The sequence below is a fragment of the Nymphalis io genome, chromosome 23 (genome assembly GCF_905147045.1).
Source record: "Nymphalis io chromosome 23, ilAglIoxx1.1, whole genome shotgun sequence".
Taxonomy (NCBI): Eukaryota; Metazoa; Arthropoda; class Insecta; order Lepidoptera; family Nymphalidae; genus Nymphalis; species Nymphalis io.
The window spans coordinates 2568254-2590398 of NC_065910.1; the positions used below are offsets into that span (position 1 = coordinate 2568254).

The 22145-nt window shown below is 31.4% G+C and overlaps 1 protein-coding gene across 1 annotated transcript in view; it reads right to left on the bottom strand.

The window, feature by feature from the left end:
- LOC126777619 (pikachurin) overlaps positions 1-21105 on the bottom strand; it is a 197907-nt gene extending 176802 nt beyond the window's left edge. The window contains exon 1 of the mRNA XM_050500702.1: positions 20922-21105. The gene's annotated coding sequence lies outside the window, so the exon portion shown is untranslated. The remainder of the gene's footprint in view (positions 1-20921) is intronic.
- Positions 21106-22145: the final 1040 nt, after the last annotated feature.

Below are 22145 nucleotides of genomic sequence, written 5' to 3' on the forward strand. Positions count from 1 at the left end.
TTTATATTAAAACAATGTTTCATAAATTCTTCGTTATTGTTAAATACGACATATACATACTAGAGTTTAAATTCCGTTTTAAAATAGTTAAACTTTTAGATTTTTCCCTATCGCATATTATTCATAATCTTTATTATGATTCAAGTTAATTGATTAATGTTAATATGATTTGATTGCTAACTTAAATACTGTCAAACAAACCAACGATTTGCAATGAAATAACTGAGACCTAAACAGAACCTGCGAAGTATTCTCTGTATTATTAATAATAATAATAGTCCGACCGATTTCGACCGATGATGACCGAATCAAACCGATTTCGGCCACGGTGACCAATCTCAAGAAAGATTAGCCAACTGCGCAAGACATTATAGTGTACAAGTGTGTACGCAAACACATGTGCACTCTCTATTTTTTTAACTCATATAATCCGATGGGACGGCAATCCGAGACGACCGGAATGAGTTCAGGCGCAGGACCAACGACTTTACATGTTTTCCGAGGTACGGGAGTGTACACTCTACCAAATTCCAGACTCCGGGTTGCTATTGAGAATTTTCGTCAGAAAAACTCAATAACTTGTTATTGACTCGACCTGGATTTGAGCCCAGAACCTCCGGGTCTGCGGCCTTATATCTAGCCACTAGACTAACGAGGTACTCCAGTCATCTCTGAATTAATACGATATCGATACTTCGCATTACTTGTTTCGTTTAGGAATATAATTAAGCCAGTGTAAATAAATACAGATTAAAAGTTGAAGATAAAAATAAATAGCAATTAAGTTAACAAGGCCACGGTGGCTTAGTCTGTGGAGATTAAATGAAAATATATTTATAAAAAAGGTATAAAAGGAGGTAAGTGGTATTTGGATTGGTCAATAGTATTCATTTTTCATTAGCCGTTACGTTTTGCCTACCATACCGTTGCCTAGATATCCTAGCCTAGTTTAATAGCAACTGCATTGGATAGTGTATGTAGTGATACTGGATTAGAATATCAAAGCCATTATTGCTGGAATATGAAGATTAAACAGGCGTCACTCTGTAGAAATTGGCTCGCAGGGAATTAATTTGCAATCGGATAATATACTTCGATGTAGACACTATATTTGCAAAATATCATATAGTTTACATGTCATTTTCGTGAAAATATAACATGAAACATTTTTTTGGATAAAATATATTGGATATTAAAATATATATATATATTTTTTATTATCCTGGGACATTATTATTCACACGCGGCCATCTGATCTCAAGCTAAGCAGAGCTTGTGCTATGGAAACCAGACAACTGATATACTACATATACTACTTTTCTTTTGTAAATACATACTTATATAAATAATTACACCCAGACTCAGCACAAACAGACATGTTCATGCCCACAAATGTCCGTCCTGGGTGGGAATCAAATCCACAACCTTCGGCGTGAAAGGTAGGTATCTACCAACCACGTCAACCGGCTCGTCAAAGTCATATTGCAGTCATTAATTAATCGCTCCGATTTACTTACTCTATTTATCTAGAAATAATTGTTATAGAACCGATATGACCTATTAGGTTAGAACGCATGAATTTTAATCGATGTTTCCAGGTTCAAACCCAGATGATACCTTAGAACTGAATTTTCATTCTTTTTATAATTTATATAGCGTTTGGCGGCGAAGAAACCATCGTGAGGAAACCTGCATATCATTGTCACAATGCTGGCCCTTACCCCAACAATTATTACAGGTTGTTACTTTAATTTAGTACTTGTCTAATTTCAAAATAAATAATAATGATTGACGACTGACTACCTAACCGAATTATTCTAAACACTTAATATTAACATTTTAATCGTATGCTAAAAATTTCAAGTTCATACTTTTTTCCTCTATACTACCGCCTCACGATTTTACACGCGTTTAAATTATATATGTGCACGTGGAATTAAAAAAAAATCAAAAAACAGTATTAGCGACATCAAAACGACGTTATTTATATAAGACCATCAACTTTAAGATGAAATTATTAAGTTTTATTGACTCAACCAATTACCTGTTTTGTAGTTAGTATAAAAAGTTAGAAAGTAACTAGTTTTGACTTTTTGAAGTTCTCTTTCTACTTTTATGACGTGGACACTTTTACAAGCGTTTTATTTTTGTGATCGTCAATGAAGAATAAATTGTCTCAATGCTGGACCTCCTATCCTCACGAAAAGATATAAATTCCTTTTCTTAAAAGCCGAGAGTTATTCCTCAGGGAAAATGTGAATCTTGTCCAAAGAGGAAATTTCACCTCAATAAATTCTAGTTAAGTTACATATCAGATAGTGTTGTGTGTTGTTATTTCCTAGAACGACGATTCTAGACAAATTGACGGTTTACGGTTTTGTAGACTCATTATTTCACTTCTCGTATTTGAGAGTTCTACATTAACATAAAAATCTTTAATAGTACAAGTATAGTAACTACAACTACAATTATTAAAGATTTTTATTTAATGGAATATGTCTTTAGGTTAGTTTGTATTGTTTACTAATTTAAGAATACAATCTGTTACCAGTTTTCCGTGAGCTGAGACGCCCAGTTATATGGAGATTTTATTTATTTATTAGGTAGGCGGTCGGGCAAATATACCACCTGAAAGTAAGGTCATTAGCGCCCATTGATGTTGGTGTTGTAAGAAGTATTAACTGTTCTTTACATGGCCAAAGCACCACCAACCTGAGAAACTAAAATGTTGTGTCTGTAAAACTCTTGTGTCTGTACTTATACTCGTTCAATCACCTTTCAAACTGAGAAACAACAATACTAACTATTGCTGTTTGGCGGTTGAATATATGATAAGTGGGTGTTACCTACACAGATAATTCCTTAAACTGATTTATCGATAGCCCACGTTGTGCAAATTCAATAATAGATGAAATAGTTTCACAGTTGTAATTGATCTTTCGTCAGGTTTGACAGCGACCCCACTTCAAAATACAATGTGCAAACAATTCAATTTCCTTAACCTGCTCTATTGACAGCTTACGTATCCTCAAATGGCACCCCTTTGCTCAACTGTTAACGTTAGTAATTACAGAACGGAAATAGTTAACAGACGGACTGTTCAGTAATTATGGTTCTCCTCATGTGTTTTTCTGAATCAGCGACTTCACATCCATCGATCAAATGAAATTGAAGTGTCTGTTTGTGATTTCAAAATGACCTTTGCTATAATTAATATAAAGCCGAGATGGCCCAGTGGTATGAAACGCATGAATCTAAGCTGAGTGCTTAATTTGTGATTATAATTCATCTCTTGCTTGACGGTGAAGGAAAACATCGTGAGGAAATCTGCATGTTTCTAATACCACTGAAATTCTGCCACATATGTATTCCATCAACCCGCATTGGAGCAGCGTGGTGGAATAACCTCCAAACCTTCTCCTCAAAAAGGGAGAGGAGGCCTTAGCCCAGCAGTGGGACATTCACAGGCTGTTACAGTTACAGTACAGTATAATTAATATGTCTATTTGCCAATACCAAAACAAACATTATTTATATTTATGTCTATTAGGAAAATGTTTGAAACAATACAATTTTATTATAAAGGAGTTTAATAGATTGAATATTTCAAATTTGGATGTTCATATCGTCTTATTTTATTTATCTATTCAGAGTTACTACTTCTTTTATCAGTAGTTTCATAGTCCAAAAATTGTAAAGTAATTTTCAATAATAATCTTCAGAAATCGTTAATGTTAATTAAAGATTTAGTTGTTATTTTTTATTGCTATAAAAATACATGGAATTATATACCTTTGTGTGTGCCGTTTTTTTTGGATAGTACAAAAAGTTTTAATACTCTTCTGAGGAAGTTCGACTGTGATCTGAGAATTTATCTCACTATGTTCTCGAAACAAAGGACGCAATACAAATAATTGTCTCATAAAATCAACGCCTCGCTGTGAGTATATAGTTCTCTGATAATTTACTTTTATTTAATCTACACAGATTAAGCGTATGCTTTTCGTCTTGTTTACGAATTTTTCCGTTGGGCACTTGTTTACGCCGAAGTAATTTCATAATTAAGGGGAAGAAATTGTAAATTAATCAAAGGTAGTGCATAACAATGTTCACATAACGATAATTTATTTAATCACTTTAAGATATCCGATATATCCCGTAGCGAATCTAGACAGCGCGATTCAGGGATGTGACAAATTCAATCAACGCCATCTATCGCTTCTGAGTAGTAATACGCCATTATACAGCACTAATTTTAAAAATAAAACAATAAATTAATTATTTTTTTGGAAGCATTGCAATCATTATCTATAATTGCTTATTGCAGCATCGTCACTAGAGTACTCGAGTAGAAAGTTCAAAGTTCTTTAGAGTCAAATTGAAAACCTATGGAATTTACAGTGAAAAACGTTGAGAACCATACATTTTTCTTTTTCTATCTTAAATAATGTTTTCTGCAAAGCCACACCCCATGTGTTTGTACAATATCTGAACAAGGACACACATAAGACGTGGATATTAGACAGAAAATTAAAAACCCCCAAGATACTGTAAGGGCAGACATAATGCCAAACGGCATTCACCTCTAGTGAGCCCTAAGTTGAACAGATAATGTATGTGCCGTAAACTAAGCTAGTAATTTATTACGCCCTGGCATTGAAATGTGATACACTGATTACAGACTATGTTCAAAAATATTCTTTTTTTTTTTTAATAAATAGACTAGCGCTCGCCTGTTATCACACCTGATGGAAACTGAACATACACTCTAAGGTGGAGCACGCTTGTCTAGAAGATGAATATTCACAATTGACTTGAAGGTACCCTAAATATATTGTGGGTGGTGGGGAAAACGGAGGTCGGGAAATCCAGACCTTAGCGGTGCGTATCAGAAACGGGGAAGTTCTTAAGTTCACTAGTAATTTTGAATATAACTATATGTATTAGTTAGTATAATGTAATTTTGCTTATAAATACGTATAAATAATGATTATAAAAACTATATATACTTTACATAATTCAAGTAGCAATTTTGATTAAATTTTTTTCAGTATCGTCATTACATAAAAAAATATTGAAACTTACCACCGGTTCGGAATGTAATTTCTACCGTGAGCACGCGGCGAAAAATCGATAGTTACTCTTTTCCTGAATTAAATGTGTATTTTTTTATGTAAGAGGGAGGCCTGATGGAAAATGACTACCACCGCCCATGGACACCTGCAACACCCAAGGACTTGAAGGTGCGTTGCCGCCCTTTATGTAACGTATTGGGTATATCATTTGAAATTAATAAATTAAAAAATATATGCAAATTTGCAATGTTGTAACAGTCGAAACGTAGCTACATAAATATTTTATTTAATTATTTAAAATGAAATTCAAAAGTGGTTAAAAAAAGCCTACTTGAATATAGAATATTTCGATTTGATTCGATTTGGTATGAAATTCATTTGACTTTATACTCGTATTTAAAACCGAAAATTCGTTCACATAAAATGTGTTAGCTTTGATTACATTTGCATGAAATAGAGCTGAATCACCCAATACGAATATCTTTTCTCTCGCTCTTTAAATATTCCCCATCTCACTTTTTTAACTATGTATAAAACTTCTTTAGACGCGATGAGAACTCTAATTCAAGGTCGAATTTGAGTGTAACCTTTCTGCCACGTTTATTTGTAACGTTTCTGACACAATAAAGTTTCACTTCTGTCACGTGTACTAAATTGAACGCATTTACATTTATTCAAAATTATTGAATTGCCTTAAAAAATAAACATAACACAAATATATTCTAATAAATAAAATTAAAAGCCTAATTTAAAAAATATATATATTTTCAATATTAAATGTTAGCAAAAACAACATATAAATTAACTTTTCCATTACAGACAATGTTTTATTATGTATAAGAAGGACCTAATGTTAAGTGGTGACCAATATACCCTCTAGACATTGCCAGCGTAAAAAATATTAATCATTTCATACACCGTATGGCAGATTTTATATCTCACTCACACTCACAATTCAAATGTGATTAAGCACACCCATTAAAAAAAGCTGCAAAATAATTTTCATTTATTTAAGCACAAAGCCAACTAGTAAAGAATTTGTGCCACTACTGCACATTTATATTACCAAAGAATAAATTTAGGATATATAATTTGCCAGTTATTATAAAAATTGCACAAAGCCCCACCACCAAGATAAAACCTCTACATAAATATCATGAATTGAGCTATGGATTAAAGTGGTACTTTATTCTTTATTATTCGAGCGGAGATAAAACGTCCCAAACTTAAGCAATAAAGGTGGAACTATGGAAACAGGAGAGCTGGAATAATGACTCTATTTAGAACGTAGGCCGACAATTTGTCTAACCTTTTTTATTTTGGCGCATAATAAAATATTCGTTTCGACTAACTTTCAATATTTACTTCAGCCACGCCTACGCCTGAAACTTCGATTGTTTGGTTGTTAACTAAAAATAGGTTATATGTAAGTAACCATTTTAATTTGAGCCCTTGTCGTTTGCTAGTCTATTAGTTATCGTGTAAATAACGATTTCGACAATTGAGGTCATATTAATATTATATATGAATATTTAATTTGTAAGGATGACTTTAAAAATGATATTTCTTACTTTAGTAGAAATTCTCTCAGTACTTTAATGTAATTTTTTTATAGTATAGGTAGGTGGACCAGCATATGGGCCACCTGATGGTAAGTGGTCATAGCCAAGCGCCCATAGACATTGGCATTGTAAGAAATGTTAACCATCGCTTACATTGCCAATGCGCCACCAACCTTGGGAACTAAGATTTTATGTCCCCTGTGCTTGTAATTACAAAAACACTATCCTACTTTACACTAATCCTATTTTATAATAGTGTATTTATACTAATTAAGTTATACATTTCTGACTTTCGGATGTTAATGACTGTTTTTTTTTAACTGAATTGTAATTAGGTTTTTACACTATTTTAATTCAACCAAGTTGTCTTTGATGAAAATGATGTCGCATTATTCTGTACATGTTTTAATTTTATATTATATGTTCTTATAGCAATTATTTATGTAAAAATCGCTAGCAAACAAACAAAATGGAAAAAATATTACCTAATAACTGCAACTTCTTTCTTTTGGTTGTATGACAAACTATAATGTCGACAATACATAAACGACAAATATACATACATATTATTTATAGCTTAAAATTACCATTTGAATCTCACAAACAAATTAAAATGGCGCGTAATCTTGATGTCTAATATATTTTTTAATGCGCGAACAGACAGTTATGAGTGTAACTAGTGATTATTAAATTTTTTAAGTTTCTTAAGTTTAAAATATTATGAAGATTTTAAGTTAAAATTGTAAAAACAAAAGTTCAATTTGATACAAACATGATTTTATTTATTTATTATCAAGCCAAAGTCTTTGTACATAACACGTCAAATACATAACTATGTACTTATACATACAATGGGTAAAATAATTATATCTTGCAACTAAACGGTTAGCTGCGATTTATTGTGTCTCGGGAACCATTCTCGAAATGATTGGAAGGCCACGCCTTTTGATCGTAGATCTTCCTGAATCTATATTATACACATATAGAGACGATATATCGGTTGGCGATTAACGTTGACGTTTAAATGATAAATAGATCTATACTATAATAATGAACATCGTTTATCATCAATAACAAATACAAACCAGTTTTTTGAATTTCTTTTTTTGTTTACTTTCATGCAAAGACTTTCCTATTTAGCTTTGTTTGTCACAGAGAAAAAATATACTACATTAGACAAGGCAGTTTATATATTGGATTTGACAGGAACCACAAGAGCGATTTTTTAGGATTATATTTTTCAGTTAGCTCTAATACCTTTGATGTCGCCGGATGAGAGGGATGTGAGTTCTAAAACTACCTGAAAAAAGGAAGTCCACTTAAGGGCTCAGACTTTACAGGGGCTTACGTTATTACTGACACGGAACGTTGAGTTTCAAACTTCTCTAGGGATTTATGATTAAGACCATTTTATATTTCAATTTGTTTCGTTGAAAACTGTTATCTATTCACTTACTCATAAAAGATATATTAGTGCGAATAAAGAATGAGTATTTACATTGTTTTTATTGGGAAAGTGATGGTCTTGTAAGTATTTTAAATCATGCTATCGTCTTTTTGTAAAAAGATTTGATTGTATAAAAACACATCGGGTTTAATGTAAAGAAAGGAATAAAACATTATTGGCTCCAATATATATTGCAGACAATTTTTGCAAATGAATAAAACAAAATGTAAAAGACAAAATAATAAATAACAAGTTCAATAATTCACTTAAGGCAAAACCTTTATGCTATACATACAAGAATTTAATTAGTAATTACTTTAATAAGCTATGTCATTTTTATATCCTAAATTTATATAGAAATAACAACAACTTTAAAAGGACTAGTTGACAGGTTTTTTGTATATATATATATTAATACATTATTTGTATTTGAGTATTCAATATGTATTTTTATAAGCATTACCATACTCTATTTATTTTGTATAGGAAATAGGTTCTTTTTCTTATTTAAGTAACATAGTTTTGTTTCGTTTATTTTTTATTATTGTTTGTTTCATTTTGTTTATTTAATTTATTTTATTATTATTGTTTCTTATATTTTTTCTTTACCTATCTCCACCAACATCCGCTTTTGTTTTATCTTTTCAGTTTTGACTTAGTTTACTAATTAGACTAAGAATAAATCATGTATATCTAAACTGGCTTAAGATAAAACTTACAAAATAATTGCAAGCAATATTTTGATACGACACACGTTGTGGATTTTGTAAAATTAAATAAAATAAAAACAATTGTAACGCATATTTCTGAACATGTATTTTAGGAATTGGACAAAGTACATACTTGAAAAAATATTATTAAAACTCTGTACATTCTTAAACAGAAAAAGATTTATAAAAGCGATGTCGTAAGATGTTTTTCTTTTTAGGGCTTCATCCGTCTAAAAATTGCCACATCCGGTCTCTGTGGAAATGATTAAACTTTTTATGAACGTCGTTTCAAATTTCGCTACATTATAAAAACATTGATGATATTTAAAAGCGCTTTACCCTTTAACCGCTTAGTATCAAAAAATATTTTCAAAATTACTTTATTTTATATTGATTAATAACTCATAATAACTTTATAGAAAGAATAAGGATAAGTAACTTTATATTCTTAACTTATATTATAATTAAAATAATGAACAACAATGATCCAAATTCGACTTTAACTTTATATTTAATAGTATATTTTAATATTGGATAGAAATAACATTAAAATATACAAACAAATTAAATATAAAGCTATCGATGAAAGTCGGTAATTCTACCATTTGGCAGATATCAGTAACCCTTTTCCGCCAATTAAATTATATAAATTAATTGGCGGAAAATATTTGTTAATAATATACAATTATATTTTTATATCTTGGAACAAAATCAAGGAATACTAATACCACGTTTTTTGATCATCTTCATATATAAGCTTGATAAACACACCTTATTTAAAATTAATTTCAAATGGTTAAATTGACAAAACGAAAAAAGTATATGAGGAAAAGGCTGCGACATTTAGCGGCTGTTACTTTTTACTTAGCCGACAAAAATATTTTGTCTAACTAATTATTGCATATATATTCTTATTCTATACGGATATATACTAATGATGAGTTACTCTACTCGCAGTTCACACCATTTTTTAATTTTTTTTTATAGTATAGGTAGGCGGATAAGCATATGGGCCTGATGGTAAGTGGTTACCAACGCCCATTTACATTGGCATTGTAAGAAATGTTAACCATCGCCTACACCGCCAATGCGCCACCAACCTTGTCTGACGAGTGGGTGGTACCTACCCAAACAACCTGCACAAAGCCCTACCACCTATATGGATATAGTAATTCCCGTTAATATATACACATTATACTCTTATAAATGTTACATAGAATTAATATATGTATATATATTTATTTGTTAAGTTACATTCTGTTTCCAAGAAGTGAAGAACACTCTGGGGATTATAAAAAAAACAATATATCCAGACCCAACGTCATGCGAACGACGTTACGCAAGGCAACGCTCGTAATTATCTCGCTTCGTAGTTTAGTAGTAACTTTTTGGTCAAATACTTCATCGCTGCAAGGTATGCCTTTGAAGCCCTTTTTGTCGTAAAAAAATTAAATTTTATTTTTAATAATCGTCATATAAAATAAAAGCAATATGACTAAATTTGTTTTTTTTTTTTTAAATCTAATTAATTTCATTATAATGAAATACAAAGTGAGCACGTGAGTTTGAAAGTAGTTCAATAAATGTTGTTTTAAGTGCGTGAGTGTGTGTATAATTATATTATTTATATACAGTTTTAGATGTGGTGTATAAAGACTGTTCATGCATTCATTTTTATTGGAAATACGGGTACGGCTTTTAAACACGGTGCTCAAATAAAACACCATTTAATTGAAAAAGTGACATATCGCCTAGTTTTTTATTATACTAGAGTTGAATTTTCCTTCATATTGAATTATATTAGAATATACAATGGTATAGAGTTTCTAATATAATGATATTAGAAACTCTCATTCATTAAAAAAAAGAAAATCCAACCGAATAAAGGCGCCCCTATTTATAATCGTAAAAAAAAACGTATGACAGTTCTTAGCGTTGATGACAGCCTGTTTTTTTTTTGAGCTTGACGATAGTGCGATGCTGCTAATACTTCGCGCCGTACATCATTTCGCGACTAAATTAATGAGCGTCTCCGACAAATATAATAAGAAGTACTTAAAATACTAATAATACTGGTGACAGGAGGGCTGGTTAATTTTTCACCCAGACGATCGGAATTGCGATTCAAACGGGAAATGCTGCCTGCATTCCAAAATTCCACAGTTTAATTTATACTGTAGCTATGTTTAATTTATTATTTAAAGGCTTTAATATAAAATATTCTCACGTTAATTTTAAAGAATACTAAATTAAAATTAAATCAACAAAAAAACATTAAAATATATAAACTAATGAACAATACGATTATAAAAAATGATTACACAATTCTGAAATAAGATGAATAATCTGTGCTATGTAGCGTTTTGGATATGGGTGACGATCTTATTACGCTCTTTTTTCATATCTGCAAGGAAAACGGATATTTCATTTCAAACTCTTGATGAAAAATCGCTTTATAGGGGAGTTAGTATAAAACAGAGCTTTTTTATCGGAACTCTAGATAGCTTTATTTAACTTTACGAGTTAATAAAGATATTTAATTTGAATAATGTTACATATAACTTTGGAGTAATTGTAAATTCCTATATGGTTTACTTTTTGGTTTATGAGCTGAGATATTACAGTGGCTAGGAAAGGTGAATCTTAATCGAAAAGTGCGGGTACTAATCGGGCAAGCACTTCTGAGTTTTCATATGTTTAATTTATGTTTATAATTTATCCCGTGCTCTGTAAATATTGTTTAACCTTCATGTGGAATAAGATGGTAAGTCATTGTGCAAGCCCGTCTGGGTAGGTACCTCCCACTCTTCAGATATTCAACCACCAAACAGAAATACTAAGTGTTATTGTATGTCTTAGGGACATAACACCATCACAAAGTTGGTAGCGCATTAGCGATGTAAGAAATGGTTTATATTTTATTTACCAAGCAAGCAGCAATAGCTGTCCCATTTGCTCATCAAATCCAAAGTCCCCAGCAGTAAGATATCTACAGCTGTTTCTTTTATGGTTTTATAATTAACACCTAAAACCCTAAATGTCAATGAACATTAACAACATTAGTGTAAATTAAATGATTTAATTGATGTTACCTAAAATTAATTCAGAAACAAAAGAGCGCATGTAACAAGTGGAATCAATGTTTCCGAGTAAGTTGACATGGAGGTAAGTCCATATCGATTTTCATGGAAATTTGACAGTCCCTTTAAGTTAAGCGTGTCATGTCATATTATTTGTCGACCCTTTTAAGGCTTCCGTAACTTAATAATTGTATGAGCACCGACGACGGTTTTATGTTATCATATCATGGAGTTATCACCCTTACTGACAAGGGATAAGATATTAAATCGTATGCATATATTTTTGTTCATCGACAAATTCTCGGTTGACTTAGTAAGGTAAGCTTTTGTAGATATTAATGGACTTTAATGTGAAACTTTGCGATTTTAGGTGATTGATGATTTTTAAATAAATCTTATCCCATGAACTATAAGACGCAAAATTCATGCCTCGGTTAAGTCGCAGGGAATGAGAAATTTACACTTGAGCACAATATTTTAATATTGAATTTAGATTCGATTGGATATTCGCGGGACTAAAATTCCGAATGGGGGTAAATTTAATTCAAGATACATTACTGAGTATATCTCTAGTAGTCCACGACATGCCCGCTATTAAATAGTGGCTATAAAACCTACCTATATGCAATACCTAACGATGTGCAGAGGACATTTTTTAGTTTTTATTTATAGATTAAAGTGTAGCTGTTATTTGTAAAGGTGTGTCGTGAAGGATGAACAAAGGTGACGGCGACGGGCTGTGATGTCACATTTTAATTAAAAAAAAAAAGTCAACTATATTCGAAACATCGTAAAAAACTTTAGCTGCTTTTAACATTTTCATTTCTACGCGTATGACAAACAAGTAGTTTTATTTGTAGCTGGTTTTTTTACACTTCAATTAATCACATTTTTTGATAAAAAACTAAATTTACTTTTTTTTTTTAATAAATTTGTCTTCACCAAAGAATAATCTGATACGAAAAAAAAAACAAAACATGCTTCAATTCTCAATAACGCGATTATAGAGAAGGCTTTGATTGAGCTTTTGTTTCTTTGTAAATATTCTTTAGCTTGTTAGCCTATCTATTTATTTTTATATAAAAAGAGTTTTTTGTAAAACTTTTGGCGCGATAAGAGTATTACAAAATTGAATTTCTGTGTAACATTTCAAGTAACAGATAATATATTTATATCCCACAGCTGGGCAGATGTCTCAGAAGGCTTGGAACTTATTCCAGTACGCTGATAAAATCCTGTTTTATGGATTCATGATGTGAAGGAGTTTCTCGGGACACATTTAGTTTTCTTACGAGTTGTTTTCCTTGACTATGGAACAAGCGATTAATTATAAACAATTAAGAACAGGAACACTCGGTGGTGCTTGCATGAACTTGGAACTCGCAATCTTCGGTTAAGACACTTGTTCCGATCACAGAACCTTCAAAGCTCCTGTCTGAGTTTAGTCTTTTTTTAAAAACATTTAATAACTTTATACAAAATAACTTTATGAATGGATTAAACTACTAAATATTTATCCTATATAATATTTGAAAACACCCTTTTCTCTATTAATTAGGTTCGCAGACATGTAAAGTGGAAACAGTAAATTAAAATGTATGTGACGTCACCCCATTAATTACCTGGAAACTAATGGCCTTACTTATATACGTTGTTTTGCGAATAATCACCCTCAAAACTACGTTTATAAATATGTGAGATGTAAGAGTAAATAAAAGTTATTTTTAATTTGATTTTGATATTAATTAAACGCAAAGTTGAATGAAGAATATAAAAACAGAAACATGAAAAACCAAAAAAATACTTTGCAGCAAAAGTTACTGAGAAAATCAATCATATATCCAATACCTACGCACTCAAAATCTTGCACGAAGTCAATTTAATCTCTCTGAAGTCTATCCATCATTACTTATGTCTCTAGGGTTTATATTATAGATATTTAATTATATAAACTTTATGTAATAAATCAGTGTTAGAGAATCAAGTACATATATGTAACATATTATATAAAAGATAATGCTTGTAGTGGTTCTTAATATAGTAGTGATAAGAAGGTTTTTAAAGCTTTGTCATCGCGTGGTGTATGGATTGTGGATGGTTGTTTGTGTTTCGCGTATTTCAGACCCCTGACACGAGTTTTTCTTGTAATGGCAATGAATTTAACGTCTGTGGTCAACTTTTCCATTCATTTCGAATGTCTAGCAAGTTCATGTATATACCATTTTTTTAATACTAAGAATATCTAAAAATATATAAGGGCTGAGAAGAAAATCCTTTCATCCATTTGTCTGTCTGATATAAGTAAATTTTTGTTACCATAAATATCCTATTTCGAATAAAGAATGGACCCGAGTTGAATCTCTGACTCATTTGATTGAAAGTGATGAACAGATCTAGGGCACGCTAGTATAAAAGTCTATTCATTGCTGAGATGCAGGCGCCGAAATATTTCTTACTATAAAAGAGACACTAAAAAAGTATCTTTTAAAGAAAATATTTACGAGAAATACATAAAAAATTATAACATTTAGTCTGTAAGTAACAAGATCGTGGTTTTAATTGTGGTTAATCATCGACAATATGACAGAAAAAAAACTTAAATAATATTGTTTATTTTACGAAACAAAAAGTTAATTTTTCTAAATTTAAAATGTATATTGTAGTGATAATCATCTTCTATTTACGATAGAAAATCTTTGTGCTTAATATTATAATTAAGGGTCAGGGTCTGCAGCCGCTAGAGGAAACCAAATAATATAAATGAATTCTTTATAACCAACCCTTTTAAAACCAAGCAAATATATATACCCCAATAGTAAAACACAGTATTATTCAGTAGTAATGATAGTCAGTTGAAAGAAAGGAATTATTTACATAATTCTTTTGTTTCAGCATCTTTAAGAGCTTCTGTAGTCATTGTATCTCTCCAAGAATTGTTAGCAATATTTTTTATCTTACAGCGTTTTGTTATATAAATGATGACCGAAATATTATTTCTCATATTCTAAGACTTTATTTAGTATAATTATTTTAAACAATCAATTTACTTAACATAATTTAGAGCATTGAATAATGTTATGTATTTGTGTTCAATGCTGATTTAATGTCATTTGATTATGCTTACAATTCACGATTCTTACGTCTTTAACAAATTTAAATTTTAAGTTATATGAGCGAATAAATTAGGCCTACTCATTACCTAAAGGAATATTACGATGTTTAATTATGTGGCAAGAGGTTTATATTAACAGAAGAGAAACGGTTCATGTGTTTTATATGTATTTATAATTCATCTCGGGCTCCGACGAAATGAAACAACGACAAATGAACGAAATTCTACGTGTGTATCCAGATGCATCAACACATGCTCGTGTAGTGATAGAATAATCTGCAGACTTTATCAGAAGATTTCTTGAACCTTTTGGTAGTTTCCAATTGTTAATGGCAGATGGAAAACCGTACAAAAATTTAATTGTAATTATTTGATGACGTAATTTGATAATGTTATTTGAAGTTTCTTGATAGTTCTCCTTAGATGAATCAACTTTGTAAGTCTACTTTTAATTTATATTAAGAGACTACATTTAGTCGATCGTTAATTTTTATTAGTTGTTAAACTAATTTTTTTTTGTCGATAAAATAAGGTAGCAAAGGAATAACACCTTTATTAAAACCCCGTTGAGTTTCTTTAGCCGGTTTTTCTCAAGTCTAAGGTGCTTATTTCTGAATAGGTAGTAAATTTTTAACAATAAATAAGAAATAAGTAATTTTACTTGGTGAAAGGCTTTGTGTAAGCCCGTTCGGGAAGAACCACGCTCTTATCAGATATTGTATAGCCAAACAGCAATATTTAGTATTGTATTCCGGTTTGAAGGGTTAGTGAGCCAGTGTAACTACAGGCACAAGGAACAACATCTTCGTTCTCAAAGTAGTGCATTGGCGATGTACGGAATGGTTAATATTTCTTACATCGCCAATGTCTATTGGTTATTTAACATCAGGTGGCCCATTTGACAATTCGCCTACCTAGTTAAAGAAACAAAGCAACGCGTCCATATTGAGTAAAGATTTTTGACTTTGACTTATTTTATCATGAATGATGCGCGAGTAAATTGGGGATTTGAAGATTTTTTTAATGTTGAAATGAAATAATAGAATTTGCCTGTTACAGTTTCACATCTTAACTAATTAACCGATTATTATGTAATTTTGCATACACGTTGTCAGGGGCACAGAAAAGGACATAGGGATATATTTATTTATTGTATAGACATATCTAACACCTGCACTCACATGCGGGCGAAGCGGAGTACGGAAACTAGTAATTAAATAATTCCTCGGTTTATAAAATTAGCTTCAATGTGTTTGTATTTTGAAAAGTAACTTTTGTTTTTAAACTTCATTCCCTATATATACGATAAAATTTTGAAGTGGATTTTCTTTCGGTTTGATGATATTAAGATTTAAAGATTTAATTTGACTACAAAGTTTCTTTCGCAAAAAGGTTTTATTGTAATTTATTATTATATAAATGTAAAACTAAATAATTTATAGTTACACATAAAAATGGTCGCAACACAGCGATCTAAATCAAAATAATAAACATAAATTTATTCATTTCGTTTGTTTTAACGTTCCAACCGTTTTGTATTTTAAATGGCAACAACAATTTAACTAATAGTTTTATTATTAAATGTAGTTTCAGGATAAAACAAAGTTAAACGAAAAGCTTTACAACTTTCCCGGACGGTTTGCGACGGCTCAGTAAAATAGATTTTTTTTTATATTATAGATAGTGGACGAGCAAATGGGCCACCTGATGGTAACTGGTCACCAACGCCCATAGACATTGGTTTTGTAAGAGATGTAAACTATCGCTTACATCACCAATTGATACCAACCTTGGGAACTAACATGTTATGTCCCTTGTGCCTGAAATTACACTGGCTCACTCACCCTTCAAACCGGAACACAACAATACCAAGCACTGCTGTTTTGCTGTAGAATATCTGATGAGTGGGTGGTACCTACCCAGTCGAGTTTTTTACTCATTATAACATCTAAACATTTATAAAGCCGTAAGTTATTGAATGTTCAATTATTCACGAAACGAAAGGGTAAGTAAAGAGCGATCGAACAAGTTAACGGAATTTAGGAAGTTTTTAAGTGTGTTCGGTATCGATCTTGGAAGTTCAGCCATATCTCAGTAATATCTTTCCCTTCTACATACGCGTATCACAAGGTGAAGATACTATTTTATCTAAAGATATGCTGCTAGCTAACCCAATGGTGATTATAATTATTGGCCTCACTTATAAACCTTGTTTAGCGGCTGATTCCTGAGGGTAGTGTGGATATTTTCAAATTTTCATCGTCTGACGCGATTTAGGGTGTGGCCATGTAGCATACAAGGTTGTAGATAAATTAATAAATTTTTATGTCTGTTAGTATAAGTTCAATATTTATATACATATTTGTAAATAATACAATCCAACATAAAAATAAATATATGTTGTTATCCAATATTAATATGTAGTTTTATTTTATATATAGCGTCCATATACAATATATATATATATATATATATATTGAAATAAAATAATTCTGTATTCGAATAAAAAGGGAAATAAAAAAGAATGTTCGATATACGATATGTAACTTCAATATAAAATTTTGCGTTCGTGTAGCAAATACTAGGCTTGCAGAAAATGCAGGACGTTGTCCGTTCCAATGAATAAATTTGCGGTAGCCTTCACTGAAAATAGCCTCAGAGACAAATTTAGTACAACGGGACACTAGGAGAATAGCAAGATAAACGAGGACCTGTATTCTACTAAAGAGTACGGTTATTTTAAGTGAGAAGTAATATTGTTAAATATTATATGTAGAGATAATTTTATACCAAAGAGACCAGATATGTGATTTGCTTAATATTCAATGCTTCTGACTTCCAGTGTTGCTACATTACTATATTCACCTAATCATATTTACTGATATGTTGTCTACCATCACCCGCGGCTTCGCCCGCGTATTAAGCGGAGAGTCGTTAGTATTAGGTAAAAAAATATTCTAGTCCGTCTTTGTGATTCAAGCTTGCTTCATTGCTAATTTTATCGAAATCGGTTTAGTAATTTAGTTTTGTAAGCGTTATAGACAGATTTACTTTTCCATTCATAATATTAGTATAGATTTCAATTTTTTTCGTAAAAATTTACTGGTGGCCCTACCACCACCACCAACCACCTTTGTGCAAGCTCGTCTGGGTAGGTACCACCCACTCATCAGATATTCTTCCGCGAAACGGCGGTACTTGATATTGTTGTTTTCCGGTTTGAAGGGTGAGTAAGCCAGTGTAATTACTGACACAAGGGACATAAAATCTTAGTACCCAAGGTTGGTGGCGCATTGGCTATGTATAGAATGCCAACGTCTAAGGCGTTGGTGACCGCTTACCATCACGTGGCCCATATACTCGTCCGCCTTCCTATTCTATAAAAAAAATATATATATTATAATACAACATCTGACCATTGAAGGTCTGGTATCACAGATCTTAATTTTGATCCAAATGTTCAAGGACAGCTTAGAGTGCTCTCTAGAGTGCCTTGACCTCTGTATCCATTAACCAATCATCCACAATGATATTATTCTATACATGTAATAATTATTAAGATACCCTGTCTGTTCAGCCGATTTATTAGAATCTTAGTTATTTTTTTAAATATTTAAAAAGGCATTACATTCCCAATCATTAGATAGATAATTATATTAAATCATATTCTTAAAAACAGCTATCAACTATCTTAGTCAGTGAGTGAGTGAGCCAGTGTAATCAAAGGACATAACTTCTTAGTTTCCATGGCTTTTGGCGCATAACCGATGTAAGGGTTAATACTTCTTATTGTCAACATCTATGGACGATGATGGACCCATTTGCAAGTCCGCCTAACTAATAGAAAAAAAATATGCGAGGAAGGACACATGCAGACAGTAACGAAAATACGAGCACACATGTGCTATAATTTTTGTTCACGTTATGTTTATGGAGAAAGGATAGAGAAAGGGCTCGATTTAATCCGAGCTATACATTATACCCCAAGGAACCCCGTCGAAAGCCTTACTGGGTTCGTTCGTTAAAATATTGTAGTATTTTTCCTGCAAAAAGCCTTATAATACAATTGTTTTTACATTATTCTCATTTTTTTATAAGTTTGTTACTCACCCCTTCATTACTAATAATGATATAATTAAAATATTTAATATGTCAAGTTATTGGTAAAGATTAGAGCATGTAATTTTCGCACTGCTGGGCTAAGGACTCTTCTTTATTCGAACAGAAGGCTTTCAGCTTATATATAAGTCAAATCAAAATTTACTACTGGTATAATTGGACTGGACTCTTACGACTACTTTTGAAAAATTTCAGAATGTACCAGTTTGTTTAATGGATGGTAGAACTTTGTGCGAATAGATACCACCCACTCATCAGATAGACTACCGCTAAACAGCAATACTTGGTATTGTTCTGTTCCGGTTTAAAGGGTGTATAAGCCAATGTAACCAATAGGTGCATGGGACATGACATCTTGGTTTCCAATGTTGGTTCGTGATTTAAGAAATGATTGATAATTATTACGGTGCCAATGATTATGGACGGTAACGACCACCACCATCAGGTGGCCTATTTGGAAGTGCGGATTTCATAAAAAAAAACGAAGTGTGCTCCGGTAATTCTTTGATTAAAACTACTTTATTCATTAACACTTATCTAAAAAGATAGAATTTCTAATGTAATCTCGAAATCATTCAATGATAAAATTTAATTAAGTACAATGCCATTTATATTATAACGTAGGTATTCATATTAAAAATAATTATAATAAATAAAAGTTGCTTGTAAGGAATTTCGTTAATACTTACCGAAACGAAGCAAAAATTATTTTTAAGAAAATCTCATAATGAGAAATGTTTGAAACGAAGCGCTACATATATAGTCAGTAACTGAAATTATTTATGTACCAACTAACAGTCTGAAAGCTCATAAGCCTTCTAAAATCAATATTTTGCCGCGTTTGAAATCGTTTGTCGTGGTTTTATCGTAACTATTGATGATGAAAATTTCTAGTTATAATATCCTGGGACATTTTCCACACACGGCCATCTGATCCCAAATTAAGCTTGTACAGAGCTTGTACTATGGAAACCAGACAACTGATATACTACATATACTATTTTTCTTTTGTAAATACATACTTATATAGATAATTACATCCAGACTCAGGACAAACAGACATTTTCATGCACACAAATATCTGTCCCGGGTGGGAATCGAACCCGTTTTGGGTTCGATTCGGCGTGAAAGGCAAGCATCCACCAATCACGCCAACCGGCTCGTCAAGTAATGGTCACTATTGGTATTAACATTAGGTGGATTTTAATTTAGACTATGATGTATCTATTATATATAGTATATATTAGTATCATGAAAATTTAACAATTATCCATACTAACGATATGTTTATATAAAAAGATAAATAATGTATGTAGTTATACAATGCTATTCAAAGATAAGGCAATATTTTAATTAATATCAAAATTGTAAAATGACTTACGTGCAGTATTTTCAAAAGTTAAGAAAGTGAAAAAAAGATAAGAAATAATATAAGAAGAATAATATTAAATATTTTATTAAATGAATGTTAAAATAAATAAAAATAATTCTTAATTAGCAAAATACTCCGCCCTTAAAAAACAATAATGTACGAAATTCGAAAACATTTCTTTTATTTACAAATTTTTTTTTTTTAATTTTTTTTTTTTATTTATCTTTTTATTATGTACAGACATTTTTATAAAATACAAAATTAAAATAAAAAGAACAAAATACACATTACAATTTAAGTTAATGTAGATCAATTTCTTAAAAAAAATATTATATATTTTTTACTAAACGTAAACTTATCCATTTTCATAAATAAATCTCTAAAAAAAAGGACGATCCTTCAAATACGTGTGTCTTGATTGAACAACTGCTTTGGACTACTTACGGCTGGTTCTAAGTAGTTATATCCGGCTGAAACCGGTTAACACAGGCGTTCGACGTCCTGAAAGAACTATTAACTTCCGAAAAACCGTCACAATAACACAGATACACAGAATGTTTTGTTTTTTAATGCGTAAACTGTTAATGACTGGAAGCGGTAGGTGTAAGCGTTAGGAAAATGCGCGCGACCGCTTGGCGTCGATACGAGAACTGAGCGGCCATGACAGCTTAGCCAGGGGTGCCGTACGCATGCGCCCAAGCGTACTTAAGGTCATTCCCCATTGTTCATCCACGATTAGGGTAGAAAATTGATCACTGAAATTGGGAGTGAAGAAACCTTTTTAAGTCGCAAAAATCCAATTTCAAAATGGCAGCCTCATTAACGATCTTCTGTACTGAGACTTGGTTAAAAGATTGTTTTCTTAGATGACAAACATTTTCTAAAACCGTAGCAGTGGCTAAGACAAGATAACACAAATAAAAAATAATTTAATTAGAAACGGTATTTTTTAAATTAAATACCTTCAATTGAAGAAATAAATAGCATTTGCAGAACGTTAAAAATAACTGTCACTGTAAAAAGTACGACGCATTTATTGAAAACACATTTTAATAACTGGACTTCTCTTTGCTTTTAAATCTTAAAATATATTTGTTTTAACATACGAACATGAAATACATTTTATTAATAATTACAAGTTATTTATTAACTCATTCTTAGAATTCTTGTCATCATGTGCTCAAGGCTTTAGATCCCTACGTGCGGGGCCAACGCAATATGCTGGACAGATCAAATTGTGCCCTCAATAGAATCCGGATGGCAATAGTTAGTATGCCCTAATTGAGTTGTTTGTTTTAGGTTCGTATCCCTAGCTCACATGGTTATAGTTTATACTATCAAATTAAGTAGCACACACAGTTTGCTTATTATTGTTAATTACTTATAATTTTGATGAATTTTTAAATACATCTTAGAACAGACTGGCTAATAATCTAAAATCTTGGCTTTAACTAATGTATCTGATGACAAGACTCGAACAAAACCTGTGACTACGTTAATTGTACTTTACCTTCTGACTTTTGACGTTTCAACGACAATTATTCAAAATGTAACTCCTTCGAATAAGTAGTACAAAAATGCAAATATGAAAAACAAAGCCTTAAACCTATGGCTAAAGATGTAGAGAATCTACAAACCATTACTTTCAACTTTTTTCTTTTTAATTAT